Source organism: Phyllobates terribilis, unplaced genomic scaffold (genome assembly GCF_046119375.1).
Source record: "Phyllobates terribilis strain yellow unplaced genomic scaffold, ASM4611937v1 Scaffold_366__1_contigs__length_1906876, whole genome shotgun sequence".
Lineage (NCBI taxonomy): Eukaryota > Metazoa > Chordata > Amphibia > Anura > Dendrobatidae > Phyllobates > Phyllobates terribilis.
Genome location: NW_027363126.1, coordinates 1,630,886 through 1,643,786, shown reverse-complemented (window position 1 = coordinate 1,643,786; position 12,901 = coordinate 1,630,886). Strand labels below are relative to the sequence as shown.

General features: G+C 45.3%; 9 non-coding genes and 1 pseudogene across 9 annotated transcripts; all 10 read left to right on the top strand.

The window, feature by feature from the left end:
• The first annotated feature begins 821 nt into the window (after positions 1–821).
• LOC141223129 (U2 spliceosomal RNA) lies at positions 822–1,012 on the top strand. The gene has a single exon (XR_012290799.1). It is a non-coding gene; the product is annotated as a U2 spliceosomal RNA (small nuclear RNA).
• A 1,115-nt stretch (positions 1,013–2,127) lies between these two features.
• LOC141223100 (U2 spliceosomal RNA) lies at positions 2,128–2,219 on the top strand (annotated as a pseudogene).
• A 793-nt stretch (positions 2,220–3,012) lies between these two features.
• On the top strand, positions 3,013–3,199 carry LOC141223075 (U2 spliceosomal RNA). The gene has a single exon (XR_012290773.1). It is a non-coding gene; the product is annotated as a U2 spliceosomal RNA (small nuclear RNA).
• A 1,115-nt stretch (positions 3,200–4,314) lies between these two features.
• LOC141223128 (U2 spliceosomal RNA) lies at positions 4,315–4,505 on the top strand. The gene has a single exon (XR_012290798.1). It is a non-coding gene; the product is annotated as a U2 spliceosomal RNA (small nuclear RNA).
• A 1,115-nt stretch (positions 4,506–5,620) lies between these two features.
• Positions 5,621–5,811, top strand: LOC141223127 (U2 spliceosomal RNA). Its single transcript, XR_012290797.1, has one exon. It is a non-coding gene; the product is annotated as a U2 spliceosomal RNA (small nuclear RNA).
• A 1,115-nt stretch (positions 5,812–6,926) lies between these two features.
• On the top strand, positions 6,927–7,117 carry LOC141223126 (U2 spliceosomal RNA). The gene has a single exon (XR_012290796.1). It is a non-coding gene; the product is annotated as a U2 spliceosomal RNA (small nuclear RNA).
• Positions 7,118–8,232: 1,115 nt separating this feature from the next.
• LOC141223125 (U2 spliceosomal RNA) lies at positions 8,233–8,423 on the top strand. Its single transcript, XR_012290795.1, has one exon. It is a non-coding gene; the product is annotated as a U2 spliceosomal RNA (small nuclear RNA).
• A 1,115-nt stretch (positions 8,424–9,538) lies between these two features.
• LOC141223017 (U2 spliceosomal RNA) lies at positions 9,539–9,729 on the top strand. Its single transcript, XR_012290730.1, has one exon. It is a non-coding gene; the product is annotated as a U2 spliceosomal RNA (small nuclear RNA).
• A 1,115-nt stretch (positions 9,730–10,844) lies between these two features.
• On the top strand, positions 10,845–11,035 carry LOC141223124 (U2 spliceosomal RNA). The gene has a single exon (XR_012290794.1). It is a non-coding gene; the product is annotated as a U2 spliceosomal RNA (small nuclear RNA).
• A 1,115-nt stretch (positions 11,036–12,150) lies between these two features.
• Positions 12,151–12,341, top strand: LOC141223123 (U2 spliceosomal RNA). The gene has a single exon (XR_012290793.1). It is a non-coding gene; the product is annotated as a U2 spliceosomal RNA (small nuclear RNA).
• The last annotated feature ends 560 nt before the right edge of the window (positions 12,342–12,901 follow it).

Here is a 12,901-nt window from a genome sequence, read left to right as displayed (position 1 = left end):
ACTACAGGTGGTGAGATAAGCTGCACAATATAATTGACCTTTCAGTATATTGTTGCACACACACCATCTATTTAGCAAATGCCCTTGTTATCAACAGCAGCCTTTTAAACTCACCTGAGCTAACAGGTATGTGCGCTGGTTACTCTGCTGCGCTTAAAATTTCTTTTTTGGTTTGCTACAATGCCTTTTCTGAAACGTTGTCTCCTTCTGCTGGAACACTGACTTCTTTCATTTAATGCCTGCAGACTATAAAAGAGAACCCAACCCAAAAAGTTTGGTTGATTAGTCTGTGGCATTCTGTTAAACTGTTGCTTATGGCGGTCTCTGTGAGCTTCTCAGCGACATTCAGCCAGCCAGGTATCCTGCCTGCAGTAGATGGAATGTGGCAATGGAACGCTGGCTGCGCGTGTCATAATAGGCTCTGAGCCTTTATATACCTGTGCACAGCAGCAGCCACCTTCAGTCTGCTGCTGGACAGCCAGCAGCAGCAGCAGCAGGAGAGGTATGTAATCAGGAGCCCTCCTGCTAAGGGTAGACAGCTGCTCGTTCCACCCCACCCCCCGCCTTAATTGGTTCTCCTCCCTTCCAACGGTGTTGAGGCGGGTGGGAACAGCAGGGGGTGAAGGTGCTGTGTTTAAAGAGGTGGAGTTATGCAGATCTAAAACGCGTGGATTGCAGCAGCAGCAAGCTGAAAAGTGCAGGCATGAAAGGGATCTAGAGGTTGACAACATGTCTTCTTAACGGGAGTCCAGGAGCTCATCTCCACAAATGGACTTTTCAGGATCCTTGGGTGGCTCCGTAGTTTGAAACCAATTCTGGTTATCGCTTCTCGGCCTTTTGGCTAAGATCAAGTGTAGTATCTGTTCTTATCAGTTTAATATCTGATACGTCCCCTATCTGGGGACCATATATTAAATGGATTTTTAGAACAGGGAGATGGAAAAAGAGCTTGCTCTGTCCACTCCACGCATTGACCTGGTATTGCAGTATCTCCAGGACCGGTGCACCCCTTCTTTAATGCAGTTTCTAAAATCAGAAAGAATTGAATTCAATGTTTTTTGTTCATTTTGCTTGTTTGTCGGATTTTGGGATGGACTCTTTGGCTTTGCTTTTCTTCTCCTCATTGGATTTTTCATGTTCAAAGTTGCAGAAGCCAGATTACAAGCTCATTTTGGTTCAACTTCAGCAACTGTGCATTGCATTGCCATGTAATGTGATGCAATGCTATCTTTCTAGCTCTCCCTTTTTACTTCCTTTTGGATAAACAGACATATTAGGCAAGCATTTTGGAGCTTTCACCTAAATAACTACAGGTGGTGAGATAAGCTGCACAATATAATTGACCTTTCAGTATATTGTTGCACACACACCATCTATTTAGCAAATGCCCTTGTTATCAACAGCAGCCTTTTAAACTCACCTGAGCTAACAGGTATGTGCGCTGGTTACTCTGCTGCGCTTAAAATTTCTTTTTTGGTTTGCTACAATGCCTTTTCTGAAACGTTGTCTCCTTCTGCTGGAACACTAACTTCTTTCATTTAATGCCTGCAGACTATAAAAGAGAACCCAACCCAAAAAGTTTGGTTGATTAGTCTGTGGCATTCTGTTAAACTGTTGCTTATGGCGGTCTCTGTGAGCTTCTCAGCGACATTCAGCCAGCCAGGTATCCTGCCTGCAGTAGATGGAATGTGGCAATGGAACGCTGGCTGCGCGTGTCATAATAGGCTCTGAGCCTTCATATACCTGTGCACAGCAGCAGCCACCTTCAGTCTGCTGCTGGACAGCCAGCAGCAGCAGCAGCAGGAGAGGTATGTAATCAGGAGCCCTCCTGCTAAGGGTAGACAGCTGCTCGTTCCACCCCACCCCCCGCCTTAATTGGTTCTCCTCCCTTCCAACGGTGTTGAGGCGGGTGGGAACAGCAGGGGGTGAAGGTGCTGTGTTTAAAGAGGTGGAGTTATGCAGATCTAAAACGCGTGGATTGCAGCAGCAGCAAGCCGAAAAGTGCAGGCATGTAAGGGATCTAGAGGTTGACAACATGTCTTCTTAACGGGAGTCCAGGAGCTCATCTCCACAAATGGACTTTTCAGGATCCTTGGGTGGCTCCGTAGTTTGAAACCAATTCTGGTTATCGCTTCTCGGCCTTTTGGCTAAGATCAAGTGTAGTATCTTTCGAAAAGGCGGTTTTGGATGTTGGCCGCCCTAGTAGATTGATACATTATGCACACTGGGGTTTAGGCGCTTGTTAGTACGCCAGGTGGCTAATATAGTCATCTGGTGGAAAGCATGGCCCCCCAGGATCGACGCCATTGGGCCGGGGAAGATCGAAAGCCCGAAGTGTGAAGTGCCCCAGGAGTGGTGACCCTGGGGTGCCTTAACTCACTGGGATTGGGAACCCCACTTGAGTTTATGGCACATTTGCACTAGCACTTCAATATTTCTTTCTTCACACACACCCTTATTCCGGGCCTTCTGGCCTTAGGATGGGGAATTTTTCAATTCCCGGTCGAAGGTCCGGGCAGTATTATACTGTGAAACCTTCACTATTTATTTAATTTTTTTTTGTCACTGTGTGTCCACTTTTTCACGTGTGTCCACGTCCTTACTAGGATTTTGTCGGGATGCGGTTCCCTTACGGGTTCCTCTCTTGGCAGGTCTAGGGGGGGAGTGTGTGGCCATCAGGTTCCGCTCCCCCATGAACCCCCCTGGCTCTCCTCTTTCGGGAGGAGAGCGTTGTTGGCTCCCCTCTTCCGGGAGGGGAGCACAGTCTTTGGCTCCCAGTGCCTTGCTCGGGTGAGAACTCGGGCAGGTATTGGGGGTAAGATTGTGTCGCCTCTGGCTCCGGCTGGAGGTGGCTATTTGTCCCTGTTCCTCGCTGTGGCCTTCTGGCTCGGAGGGACGGGGAATGGTTTGGGGGACCCTTCTCCTTTTGGAGAGGGTTTCAAGAAGACCAGCATCCTAGTGCACTTTTTTTGTGGCACTTGTCACTTTTTTAAGCGCACTCGGGTTTTGTACACGAATTCGGGCTTTCGATAAAAAAAAAAAAAAACCTGTTCTTATCAGTTTAATATCTGATACGTCCCCTATCTGGGGACCATATATTAAATGGATTTTTAGAACAGGGAGATGGAAAAAGAGCTTGCTCTGTCCACTCCACGCATTGACCTGGTATTGCAGTATCTCCAGGACCGGTGCACCCCTTCTTTAATGCAGTTTCTAAAATCAGAAAGAATTGAATTCAATGTTTTTTGTTCATTTTGCTTGTTTGTCGGATTTTGAGATGGACTCTTTGGCTTTGCTTTTCTTCTCCTCATTGGATTTTTCATGTTCAAAGTTGCAGAAGCCAGATTACAAGCTCATTTTGGTTCAACTTCAGCAACTGTGCATTGCATTGCCATGTAATGTGATGCAATGCTATCTTTCTAGCTCTCCCTTTTTACTTCCTTTTGGATAAACAGACATATTAGGCAAGCATTTTGGAGCTTTCACCTAAATAACTACAGGTGGTGAGATAAGCTGCACAATATAATTGACCTTTCAGTATATTGTTGCACACACACCATCTATTTAGCAAATGCCCTTGTTATCAACAGCAGCCTTTTAAACTCACCTGAGCTAACAGGTATGTGCGCTGGTTACTCTGCTGCGCTTAAAATTTCTTTTTTGGTTTGCTACAATGCCTTTTCTGAAACGTTGTCTCCTTCTGCTGGAACACTGACTTCTTTCATTTAATGCCTGCAGACTATAAAAGAGAACCCAACCCAAAAAGTTTGGTTGATTAGTCTGTGGCATTCTGTTAAACTGTTGCTTATGGCGGTCTCTGTGAGCTTCTCAGCGACATTCAGCCAGCCAGGTATCCTGCCTGCAGTAGATGGAATGTGGCAATGGAACGCTGGCTGCGCGTGTCATAATAGGCTCTGAGCCTTTATATACCTGTGCACAGCAGCAGCCACCTTCAGTCTGCTGCTGGACAGCCAGCAGCAGCAGCAGCAGGAGAGGTATGTAATCAGGAGCCCTCCTGCTAAGGGTAGACAGCTGCTCGTTCCACCCCACCCCCCGCCTTAATTGGTTCTCCTCCCTTCCAACGGTGTTGAGGCGGGTGGGAACAGCAGGGGGTGAAGGTGCTGTGTTTAAAGAGGTGGAGTTATGCAGATCTAAAACGCGTGGATTGCAGCAGCAGCAAGCCGAAAAGTGCAGGCATGTAAGGGATCTAGAGGTTGACAACATGTCTTCTTAACGGGAGTCCAGGAGCTCATCTCCACAAATGGACTTTTCAGGATCCTTGGGTGGCTCCGTAGTTTGAAACCAATTCTGGTTATCGCTTCTCGGCCTTTTGGCTAAGATCAAGTGTAGTATCTGTTCTTATCAGTTTAATATCTGATACGTCCCCTATCTGGGGACCATATATTAAATGGATTTTTAGAACAGGGAGATGGAAAAAGAGCTTGCTCTGTCCACTCCACGCATTGACCTGGTATTGCAGTATCTCCAGGACCGGTGCACCCCTTCTTTAATGCAGTTTCTAAAATCAGAAAGAATTGAATTCAATGTTTTTTGTTCATTTTGCTTGTTTGTCGGATTTTGGGATGGACTCTTTGGCTTTGCTTTTCTTCTCCTCATTGGATTTTTCATGTTCAAAGTTGCAGAAGCCAGATTACAAGCTCATTTTGGTTCAACTTCAGCAACTGTGCATTGCATTGCCATGTAATGTGATGCAATGCTATCTTTCTAGCTCTCCCTTTTTACTTCCTTTTGGATAAACAGACATATTAGGCAAGCATTTTGGAGCTTTCACCTAAATAACTACAGGTGGTGAGATAAGCTGCACAATATAATTGACCTTTCAGTATATTGTTGCACACACACCATCTATTTAGCAAATGCCCTTGTTATCAACAGCAGCCTTTTAAACTCACCTGAGCTAACAGGTATGTGCGCTGGTTACTCTGCTGCGCTTAAAATTTCTTTTTTGGTTTGCTACAATGCCTTTTCTGAAACGTTGTCTCCTTCTGCTGGAACACTGACTTCTTTCATTTAATGCCTGCAGACTATAAAAGAGAACCCAACCCAAAAAGTTTGGTTGATTAGTCTGTGGCATTCTGTTAAACTGTTGCTTATGGCGGTCTCTGTGAGCTTCTCAGCGACATTCAGCCAGCCAGGTATCCTGCCTGCAGTAGATGGAATGTGGCAATGGAACGCTGGCTGCGCGTGTCATAATAGGCTCTGAGCCTTTATATACCTGTGCACAGCAGCAGCCACCTTCAGTCTGCTGCTGGACAGCCAGCAGCAGCAGCAGCAGGAGAGGTATGTAATCAGGAGCCCTCCTGCTAAGGGTAGACAGCTGCTCGTTCCACCCCACCCCCCGCCTTAATTGGTTCTCCTCCCTTCCAACGGTGTTGAGGCGGGTGGGAACAGCAGGGGGTGAAGGTGCTGTGTTTAAAGAGGTGGAGTTATGCAGATCTAAAACGCGTGGATTGCAGCAGCAGCAAGCCGAAAAGTGCAGGCATGTAAGGGATCTAGAGGTTGACAACATGTCTTCTTAACGGGAGTCCAGGAGCTCATCTCCACAAATGGACTTTTCAGGATCCTTGGGTGGCTCCGTAGTTTGAAACCAATTCTGGTTATCGCTTCTCGGCCTTTTGGCTAAGATCAAGTGTAGTATCTGTTCTTATCAGTTTAATATCTGATACGTCCCCTATCTGGGGACCATATATTAAATGGATTTTTAGAACAGGGAGATGGAAAAAGAGCTTGCTCTGTCCACTCCACGCATTGACCTGGTATTGCAGTATCTCCAGGACCGGTGCACCCCTTCTTTAATGCAGTTTCTAAAATCAGAAAGAATTGAATTCAATGTTTTTTGTTCATTTTGCTTGTTTGTCGGATTTTGGGATGGACTCTTTGGCTTTGCTTTTCTTCTCCTCATTGGATTTTTCATGTTCAAAGTTGCAGAAGCCAGATTACAAGCTCATTTTGGTTCAACTTCAGCAACTGTGCATTGCATTGCCATGTAATGTGATGCAATGCTATCTTTCTAGCTCTCCCTTTTTACTTCCTTTTGGATAAACAGACATATTAGGCAAGCATTTTGGAGCTTTCACCTAAATAACTACAGGTGGTGAGATAAGCTGCACAATATAATTGACCTTTCAGTATATTGTTGCACACACACCATCTATTTAGCAAATGCCCTTGTTATCAACAGCAGCCTTTTAAACTCACCTGAGCTAACAGGTATGTGCGCTGGTTACTCTGCTGCGCTTAAAATTTCTTTTTTGGTTTGCTACAATGCCTTTTCTGAAACGTTGTCTCCTTCTGCTGGAACACTGACTTCTTTCATTTAATGCCTGCAGACTATAAAAGAGAACCCAACCCAAAAAGTTTGGTTGATTAGTCTGTGGCATTCTGTTAAACTGTTGCTTATGGCGGTCTCTGTGAGCTTCTCAGCGACATTCAGCCAGCCAGGTATCCTGCCTGCAGTAGATGGAATGTGGCAATGGAACGCTGGCTGCGCGTGTCATAATAGGTTCTGAGCCTTTATATACCTGTGCACAGCAGCAGCCACCTTCAGTCTGCTGCTGGACAGCCAGCAGCAGCAGCAGCAGGAGAGGTATGTAATCAGGAGCCCTCCTGCTAAGGGTAGACAGCTGCTCGTTCCACCCCACCCCCCGCCTTAATTGGTTCTCCTCCCTTCCAACGGTGTTGAGGCGGGTGGGAACAGCAGGGGGTGAAGGTGCTGTGTTTAAAGAGGTGGAGTTTTGCAGATCTAAAACGCGTGGATTGCAGCAGCAGCAAGCCGAAAAGTGCAGGCATGTAAGGGATCTAGAGGTTGACAACATGTCTTCTTAACGGGAGTCCAGGAGCTCATCTCCACAAATGGACTTTTCAGGATCCTTGGGTGGCTCCGTAGTTTGAAACCAATTCTGGTTATCGCTTCTCGGCCTTTTGGCTAAGATCAAGTGTAGTATCTGTTCTTATCAGTTTAATATCTGATACGTCCCCTATCTGGGGACCATATATTAAATGGATTTTTAGAACAGGGAGATGGAAAAAGAGCTTGCTCTGTCCACTCCACGCATTGACCTGGTATTGCAGTATCTCCAGGACCGGTGCACCCCTTCTTTAATGCAGTTTCTAAAATCAGAAAGAATTGAATTCAATGTTTTTTGTTCATTTTGCTTGTTTGTCGGATTTTGGGATGGACTCTTTGGCTTTGCTTTTCTTCTCCTCATTGGATTTTTCATGTTCAAAGTTGCAGAAGCCAGATTACAAGCTCATTTTGGTTCAACTTCAGCAACTGTGCATTGCATTGCCATGTAATGTGATGCAATGCTATCTTTCTAGCTCTCCCTTTTTACTTCCTTTTGGATAAACAGACATATTAGGCAAGCATTTTGGAGCTTTCACCTAAATAACTACAGGTGGTGAGATAAGCTGCACAATATAATTGACCTTTCAGTATATTGTTGCACACACACCATCTATTTAGCAAATGCCCTTGTTATCAACAGCAGCCTTTTAAACTCACCTGAGCTAACAGGTATGTGCGCTGGTTACTCTGCTGCGCTTAAAATTTCTTTTTTGGTTTGCTACAATGCCTTTTCTGAAACGTTGTCTCCTTCTGCTGGAACACTGACTTCTTTCATTTAATGCCTGCAGACTATAAAAGAGAACCCAACCCAAAAAGTTTGGTTGATTAGTCTGTGGCATTCTGTTAAACTGTTGCTTATGGCGGTCTCTGTGAGCTTCTCAGCGACATTCAGCCAGCCAGGTATCCTGCCTGCAGTAGATGGAATGTGGCAATGGAACGCTGGCTGCGCGTGTCATAATAGGTTCTGAGCCTTTATATACCTGTGCACAGCAGCAGCCACCTTCAGTCTGCTGCTGGACAGCCAGCAGCAGCAGCAGCAGGAGAGGTATGTAATCAGGAGCCCTCCTGCTAAGGGTAGACAGCTGCTCGTTCCACCCCACCCCCCGCCTTAATTGGTTCTCCTCCCTTCCAACGGTGTTGAGGCGGGTGGGAACAGCAGGGGGTGAAGGTGCTGTGTTTAAAGAGGTGGAGTTTTGCAGATCTAAAACGCGTGGATTGCAGCAGCAGCAAGCCGAAAAGTGCAGGCATGTAAGGGATCTAGAGGTTGACAACATGTCTTCTTAACGGGAGTCCAGGAGCTCATCTCCACAAATGGACTTTTCAGGATCCTTGGGTGGCTCCGTAGTTTGAAACCAATTCTGGTTATCGCTTCTCGGCCTTTTGGCTAAGATCAAGTGTAGTATCTGTTCTTATCAGTTTAATATCTGATACGTCCCCTATCTGGGGACCATATATTAAATGGATTTTTAGAACAGGGAGATGGAAAAAGAGCTTGCTCTGTCCACTCCACGCATTGACCTGGTATTGCAGTATCTCCAGGACCGGTGCACCCCTTCTTTAATGCAGTTTCTAAAATCAGAAAGAATTGAATTCAATGTTTTTTGTTCATTTTGCTTGTTTGTCGGATTTTGGGATGGACTCTTTGGCTTTGCTTTTCTTCTCCTCATTGGATTTTTCATGTTCAAAGTTGCAGAAGCCAGATTACAAGCTCATTTTGGTTCAACTTCAGCAACTGTGCATTGCATTGCCATGTAATGTGATGCAATGCTATCTTTCTAGCTCTCCCTTTTTACTTCCTTTTGGATAAACAGACATATTAGGCAAGCATTTTGGAGCTTTCACCTAAATAACTACAGGTGGTGAGATAAGCTGCACAATATAATTGACCTTTCAGTATATTGTTGCACACACACCATCTATTTAGCAAATGCCCTTGTTATCAACAGCAGCCTTTTAAACTCACCTGAGCTAACAGGTATGTGCGCTGGTTACTCTGCTGCGCTTAAAATTTCTTTTTTGGTTTGCTACAATGCCTTTTCTGAAACGTTGTCTCCTTCTGCTGGAACACTGACTTCTTTCATTTAATGCCTGCAGACTATAAAAGAGAACCCAACCCAAAAAGTTTGGTTGATTAGTCTGTGGCATTCTGTTAAACTGTTGCTTATGGCGGTCTCTGTGAGCTTCTCAGCGACATTCAGCCAGCCAGGTATCCTGCCTGCAGTAGATGGAATGTGGCAATGGAATGCTGGCTGCGCGTGTCATAATAGGCTCTGAGCCTTTATATACCTGTGCACAGCAGCAGCCACCTTCAGTCTGCTGCTGGACAGCCAGCAGCAGCAGCAGCAGGAGAGGTATGTAATCAGGAGGCCTCCTGCTAAGGGTAGACAGCTGCTCGTTCCACCCCACCCCCCGCCTTAATTGGTTCTCCTCCCTTCCAACGGTGTTGAGGCGGGTGGGAACAGCAGGGGGTGAAGGTGCTGTGTTTAAAGAGGTGGAGTTATGCAGATCTAAAACGCGTGGATTGCAGCAGCAGCAAGCCGAAAAGTGCAGGCATGTAAGGGATCTAGAGGTTGACAACATGTCTTCTTAACGGGAGTCCAGGAGCTCATCTCCACAAATGGACTTTTCAGGATCCTTGGGTGGCTCCGTAGTTTGAAACCAATTCTGGTTATCGCTTCTCGGCCTTTTGGCTAAGATCAAGTGTAGTATCTGTTCTTATCAGTTTAATATCTGATACGTCCCCTATCTGGGGACCATATATTAAATGGATTTTTAGAACAGGGAGATGGAAAAAGAGCTTGCTCTGTCCACTCCACGCATTGACCTGGTATTGCAGTATCTCCAGGATCGGTGCACCCCTTCTTTAATGCAGTTTCTAAAATCAGAAAGAATTGAATTCAATGTTTATTGTTCATTTTGCTTGTTTGTCGGATTTTGGGATGGACTCTTTGGCTTTGCTTTTCTTCTCCTCATTGGATTTTTCATGTTCAAAGTTGCAGAAGCCAGATTACAAGCTCATTTTGGTTCAACTTCAGCAACTGTGCATTGCATTGCCATGTAATGTGATGCAATGCTATCTTTCTAGCTCTCCCTTTTTACTTCCTTTTGGATAAACATACATATTAGGCAAGCATTTTGGAGCTTTCACCTAAATAACTACAGGTGGTGAGATAAGCTGCACAATATAATTGACCTTTCAGTATATTGTTGCACACACACCATCTATTTAGCAAATGCCCTTGTTATCAACAGCAGCCTTTTAAACTCACCTGAGCTAACAGGTATGTGCGCTGGTTACTCTGCTGCGCTTAAAATTTCTTTTTTGGTTTGCTACAATGCCTTTTCTGAAACGTTGTCTCCTTCTGCTGGAACACTGACTTCTTTCATTTAATGCCTGCAGACTATAAAAGAGAACCCAACCCAAAAAGTTTGGTTGATTAGTCTGTGGCATTCTGTTAAACTGTTGCTTATGGCGGTCTCTGTGAGCTTCTCAGCGACATTCAGCCAGCCAGGTATCCTGCCTGCAGTAGATGGAATGTGGCAATGGAACGCTGGCTGCGCGTGTCATAATAGGCTCTGAGCCTTTATATACCTGTGCACAGCAGCAGCCACCTTCAGTCTGCTGCTGGACAGCCAGCAGCAGCAGCAGCAGGAGAGGTATGTAATCAGGAGCCCTCCTGCTAAGGGTAGACAGCTGCTCGTTCCACCCCACCCCCCGCCTTAATTGGTTCTCCTCCCTTCCAACGGTGTTGAGGCGGGTGGGAACAGCAGGGGGTGAAGGTGCTGTGTTTAAAGAGGTGGAGTTATGCAGATCTAAAACGCGTGGATTGCAGCAGCAGCAAGCCGAAAAGTGCAGGCATGTAAGGGATCTAGAGGTTGACAACATGTCTTCTTAACGGGAGTCCAGGAGCTCATCTCCACAAATGGACTTTTCAGGATCCTTGGGTGGCTCCGTAGTTTGAAACCAATTCTGGTTATCGCTTCTCGGCCTTTTGGCTAAGATCAAGTGTAGTATCTGTTCTTATCAGTTTAATATCTGATACGTCCCCTATCTGGGGACCATATATTAAATGGATTTTTAGAACAGGGAGATGGAAAAAGAGCTTGCTCTGTCCACTCCACGCATTGACCTGGTATTGCAGTATCTCCAGGACCGGTGCACCCCTTCTTTAATGCAGTTTCTAAAATCAGAAAGAATTGAATTCAATGTTTTTTGTTCATTTTGCTTGTTTGTCGGATTTTGGGATGGACTCTTTGGCTTTGCTTTTCTTCTCCTCATTGGATTTTTCATGTTCAAAGTTGCAGAAGCCAGATTACAAGCTCATTTTGGTTCAACTTCAGCAACTGTGCATTGCATTGCCATGTAATGTGATGCAATGCTATCTTTCTAGCTCTCCCTTTTTACTTCCTTTTGGATAAACAGACATATTAGGCAAGCATTTTGGAGCTTTCACCTAAATAACTACAGGTGGTGAGATAAGCTGCACAATATAATTGACCTTTCAGTATATTGTTGCACACACACCATCTATTTAGCAAATGCCCTTGTTATCAACAGCAGCCTTTTAAACTCACCTGAGCTAACAGGTATGTGCGCTGGTTACTCTGCTGCGCTTAAAATTTCTTTTTTGGTTTGCTACAATGCCTTTTCTGAAACGTTGTCTCCTTCTGCTGGAACACTGACTTCTTTCATTTAATGCCTGCAGACTATAAAAGAGAACCCAACCCAAAAAGTTTGGTTGATTAGTCTGTGGCATTCTGTTAAACTGTTGCTTATGGCGGTCTCTGTGAGCTTCTCAGCGACATTCAGCCAGCCAGGTATCCTGCCTGCAGTAGATGGAATGTGGCAATGGAACGCTGGCTGCGCGTGTCATAATAGGCTCTGAGCCTTTATATACCTGTGCACAGCAGCAGCCACCTTCAGTCTGCTGCTGGACAGCCAGCAGCAGCAGCAGCAGGAGAGGTATGTAATCAGGAGCCCTCCTGCTAAGGGTAGACAGCTGCTCGTTCCACCCCACCCCCCGCCTTAATTGGTTCTCCTCCCTTCCAACGGTGTTGAGGCGGGTGGGAACAGCAGGGGGTGAAGGTGCTGTGTTTAAAGAGGTGGAGTTATGCAGATCTAAAACGCGTGGATTGCAGCAGCAGCAAGCCGAAAAGTGCAGGCATGTAAGGGATCTAGAGGTTGACAACATGTCTTCTTAACGGGAGTCCAGGAGCTCATCTCCACAAATGGACTTTTCAGGATCCTTGGGTGGCTCCGTAGTTTGAAACCAATTCTGGTTATCGCTTCTCGGCCTTTTGGCTAAGATCAAGTGTAGTATCTGTTCTTATCAGTTTAATATCTGATACGTCCCCTATCTGGGGACCATATATTAAATGGATTTTTAGAACAGGGAGATGGAAAAAGAGCTTGCTCTGTCCACTCCACGCATTGACCTGGTATTGCAGTATCTCCAGGACCGGTGCACCCCTTCTTTAATGCAGTTTCTAAAATCAGAAAGAATTGAATTCAATGTTTTTTGTTCATTTTGCTTGTTTGTCGGATTTTGGGATGGACTCTTTGGCTTTGCTTTTCTTCTCCTCATTGGATTTTTCATGTTCAAAGTTGCAGAAGCCAGATTACAAGCTCATTTTGGTTCAACTTCAGCAACTGTGCATTGCATTGCCATGTAATGTGATGCAATGCTATCTTTCTAGCTCTCCCTTTTTACTTCCTTTTGGATAAACAGACATATTAGGCAAGCATTTTGGAGCTTTCACCTAAATAACTACAGGTGGTGAGATAAGCTGCACAATATAATTGACCTTTCAGTATATTGTTGCACACACACCATCTATTTAGCAGATGCCCTTGTTATCAACAGCAGCCTTTTAAACTCACCTGAGCTAACAGGTATATGCGCTGGTTACTCTGCTGCGCTTAAAATTTCTTTTTTGGTTTGCTACAATGCCTTTTCTGAAACGTTGTCTCCTTCTGCTGGAACACTGACTTCTTTCATTTAATGCCTGCAGACTATAAAAGAGAACCCAACC